Below are 4,708 nucleotides of genomic sequence, written 5' to 3'. Positions count from 1 at the left end.
TTTATGGCTGGGGCTGCTGCATTGTTGCCGGCGGCTTTTTTTTTTATTTTCTTTTTTTTTTCCTTCCCTCCCCCCCCCCCCCCCCCCCTCCGGCCCCAACCGTATTGTCCTAGAGATGCTGGATGCGGTTTTGTTTGTAAAGCAACTAACCTGCCAAGTCTCACTCATTACGGATTAACTTTAAAGGCAGTTTTGTTTTGTTTTCAAGAGGGGGAAGTCTCTTTGAGTCTGGTGCTGAAGGATTTTCCAATATGATTTAAAAATGAATATTTTTACAACTCACTCACCTTTTGTTTTAAAATGTTTAGCCGCTTAAATTATCACGGGTTGGCAATCCCCGAAATAACTTTTTTTTCTTTTTTTTTCTTTTTTTAAAGCTCCTTGTGAGAGGTAAGGAAGCATGCTACTCTCGGTAACTAAATAATATATTACCAGGAGAATTGTTTCTAAAATTGATTGCACTGTTTTCCAGATACAGTTTTGTTTACTAAGACTCCCCTCCTCCCAACAAGAACCATCTCTGTGATTCACTCTGCGGAGCAAGGGTATTTATTTATTTACTAATTGATTGGAGAGAATATACATGACATACAGTGCATCAGAAGCTATGAACAGAGGACCTTAAAAACTGCTGGGACCTACATTTTGCTGTATAGAGGTTTAATATAAATTAAGTGGGATGATTAACTGTGTCAGGATCTAAAGCGCGATGAGGAGAAAGCATTGCTCTGCGCTTGGAAATCAAGGCAATCTCAGCTCACACAGAAAGGGAGAGAGACATGCACATGGAGACATTAACACACAGCGTCATTAACCCAGCCAAGTCCTTTCACTGAGTTAACTCATATCCATGCTGAAATCTGGTATTTAAAAGTAGCAGTGTAATGCAAAAGCTGCCGATTTTTTTTCTGATGCTCTTATTTTTATTAACTGAACTTCACCAGTTTCAAAGTTACAGGTGGTATTTACTAGGGTTTACATTCGTGCTGTCAGTCAAACAAGTGTCACTATATATCACCGTGTGTTAAGAAAACATACTTTGTGATTGAAGAATGAAGTTGTGTTTGGACATGTATTTTACAAGTAACAAAATCCATTTAATTGACATAAAAAAACACGGCTGCTGCTAGTAACTTTTGGGTAGAGTCCTGCTCGTAGTCGTAAAAATAACTCCAAAGAGAACAAAGCGCTTCAGTCCGGAGGAATGGCTGTTTAGGTAGCCGTGTGGGTGCCATGCTTTCACATAATGATTGTGTTTATACATGACAGGAAGCATCTGTAATCCACAGCTGCGGGTGCTCCAGCCCAAAGTCCTGATAAAATCTACACCTATGCTTCTGCATGAATGAAAACAGACTTCTCGAGCAGAGCAGAAAAGCAGCCTGCGTTTCTAAAGTTTTTAGCACTCTGTGGTCACCGTCCGTTTTCTCCCTACTTTTCTGCAGACCAAGCTCTGTTCTGCCTACATCTCTAACAACTAACTCTACTGTGCTCACTCCTACTACGCTTTTTTGCTCAAATGCTGGCTTTCCCCCCTTGCTTTGTCCAACAGTAACACGTTTATATTGTCTTTTCCCCCTCTCTGTCTCTCCCCCCTGCACCCCTCCCCATTGCAGAGAGGCACAAAAAACCCCAGTGCTTGCATCCTTTTTATTCTCTACTTCAGTGCTCAGCACTGACTCTCGCCAAAGTGAGAAGCACTCTTTCCCTGAAGTTACCTTCTCAGGAAATACTCAGATGCAACAAAACCAAGGCTTTGTTAAGCCATCTCAGACCAGTCTCATTTTTAAGTTTTCTTTATTTCCATTGCTGTGTCACACAGGAAAATCTATCTGGAGCAGAGAGTATATAATGACTTCTTAAAATATTTTTAGGCTACTTCAGCTTTCCTTCCTCACTCCCTCTGTGGAAGAAGTGTGCAACAGTTTAAGTTGGAACCGGGCAAAATGAAGTTACAGTTAAACAGGACATGTAGTGCCTTCTCAGAGATGACCTGCAACACGAGGTCTGCTACATTTCGCAGTCTGACCTGCACAAATAACAACCTGAGTTATCCAGGCATTAATGGAATCTGATTTCTGCAGTTCTGTTCCTTAATGATAGAGCCCGTCCTTTAAGAAATCACACTCCAGCTTCTAATTTGTATATCCTGATTTTCTTTCCTGCTGCTGTGCGTGAATGTTCCAACACAGAAGACAGCTAAATAGGAATTGTGTCAATATGATTATAAGATCTTTTTTATTTCTTTGTTTTTGAGAAGACTGGGTTAGAATAGTGGTAAAGGAAAACAACCGTCTTAAATTAATTACTGTCATAATTTGAAAAATGCCCTTCCTTTTCCCAGTAATTAATTTCAGTTCAAGAATTCAAAAATCAGCTGCAGTGAAGTTTAATTCATGTCTGTAAGTGCTCAAGAATGGAAAAACATGCAGCTTTTCGTAGGCTTCTCCCAATTCACCAAACTGCATGTGTAAATTTCCAAAAGCAAATTATAAAAGCTCACATAAAAGAGAAGCAAGAAAAAACCCCTTTGAATTAAGACTATCCATTTGTTACTGGTGCAGGAGTGGTATATTATATATACTATCAGATATCACTCACTTTCACCTGCTCCATTATAATAGTATATAGGAATTGGAAATATTAGGTACCTAGTGAAAATGTTACGTGATGCAACTCAACAGCAATTTCATGATGGGAGCCTCTTTAAAATTGATAACATGTTTTCTGCGTTTATTTTTTTTTTCAAATTTTCTAACAATACAAAATCTTGCTACAGTAGATTAAACAGAAAAAACAACAATTTACGAGAAATGACCTCCAAATGACTAATTGCAGAAAATATATTCATTCCCAGTCCAATAAATCCTTAATTTTAAATGTCAGCTGCAAAACATAAATCCCTTTAATAGATTTTAAACTGTGATGATGAAGTTATAATTGTAGGGTCCAGCCCACTCAAAATCAGTCCAATGCACTTGCTTTGCATTAGCCAGTCTTCTGGGTTTTGGTTTTTTATTGTTGTATTTTAATCTCATCTCTGATCTTTTAGGAATTTTCCGTTGCATTCCTGAGCCTGGTTCTGGATTACTTTTGGCTCAGATTGAATTGAATCTTGTCGCTATTCCTCAATAGATGTCTGGATTGCAAAGTCTACTTGCCCATAACTTTCTGTGTCGTTTACTGCAGGGTAGCTTGCACATAAAGACCCTCAAGTCATGTGAAATAAGAGACTTGACCTCAAGACACAATAAAATTGGTTAGTTTAGTTGTAGCTCAAAAGGTCACTTTTTCTGGGACTGCCTCTGAGGGCTGTTTTAAACTAATTATTACCTTTGATTTTAACTTATCGTTTGTTAACAAAAGAAAGAAAGGAAAAAATACAACCCCCAGTTATTATAATTTCAACAGTTTGACTGGCATGTATTTAACATTATGGATGTATTAAAAAAAAAGGTCCCTACCTGAGGAGGAGCTTACAGTGTAAATTAGACAGAGAGCACTGTGAATAATAAAAGCAGGCAGAGGAGAGATTTGTATGAGTGTGGGAATAGTGGGGAGGTGCATAAGAGAAATATGCAGAGTTGAGAAATATTCTACCAGTTGACGCTAATCATAATACTTTTCTTCCTTGTTCTGTTTTCATGTAAGTATGGTAATGGTTTTGTTTTTTCTCTACTTGCTTGCTTGTCTCTGGGCTTTTCCATGCAGAAGCTCTCCTGATTTCTTTTTTTCTATTCTAGATTCTAGTACAATAGGTCAAATAAGTATATCTTTATTCTTCTGCTCAGCCATGGAAAAAAACACCGAAGTCCCCCAAAATGTTACATATACTTCCCTTGGCAGTTTTTCTGCAGCAGTCTACTGAAAAGTATGATTCACTATTAATAGAAAGCATAAATGAACTTGAAATTCTGGGCTTTTGGCATTATAATCTCCCAAAAAACCTCTGACACATCTTTAGAGTTTTGTTTGTTTGTTGTTTGTTTTTGTAATAAGATGTTTCTAAACAAAAATGATATTTGCTGTCAATTTATTTTCCTTCTGCCTGGTTGCATTAGACAAACAAAAATATAAAAAGAAAAAAAGCCAAAATGCTTCTTTCCACTGTTCTTTAACAAAGAGGATGCAATGCTACACAGGCTTTATTCTTTTGAAGTGTTGAAAGTAAGATGATATCAGAAATAGGAATATCAGAAAAGGTGATGGATCAACCTGAGAAATTAAACTGTACTCAATCAGGAGGACCTGATGGTGTTCATTCAAGAGCTCTGAAGGAACTGGAGATCAATGCAAGTGTGCTGCTAACAAAAATATGTAATTTATCATTAAAAACAGCTACTGTACCAGAGGACAGTAGAGTGGCCAGGGATGTACCTACCTCTTAAAAAGGTGCTAATGATGATCCTGGGAATTATAAACCAGTAAGTCTTACTTTAGTACAAGAAAACTATTCAGAGAATCAGTAAAAATTATATGCTTATGCACACAGATGAGAAGTAAAATCTGCAATGCTTCTGCCTACTTTTATTCAACCCTCCTAGAACTACAGGAAAGAGTTAATTACTAGTTGATAAAGTAGAACTAGAAGATAGAATTAATTTAGTGTTTCCAACATCTTACCATAAGGTTTCTGGAAAGAAAAAACGCAGCAGATCCAGAATTAAAATCTATGTATGTTGTAAGTACTGAATAAAGGAGGGAAATC

The sequence above is a fragment of the Chamaea fasciata genome, unplaced genomic scaffold (assembly GCF_029207755.1).
Source record: "Chamaea fasciata isolate MVZ Bird 193981 ecotype frontalis unplaced genomic scaffold, bChaFas1.0.hap1 SCAF_1, whole genome shotgun sequence".
NCBI classification, from domain to species: Eukaryota; Metazoa; Chordata; class Aves; order Passeriformes; family Sylviidae; genus Chamaea; species Chamaea fasciata.
Note: the sequence above shows the minus strand (reverse complement) of the source record.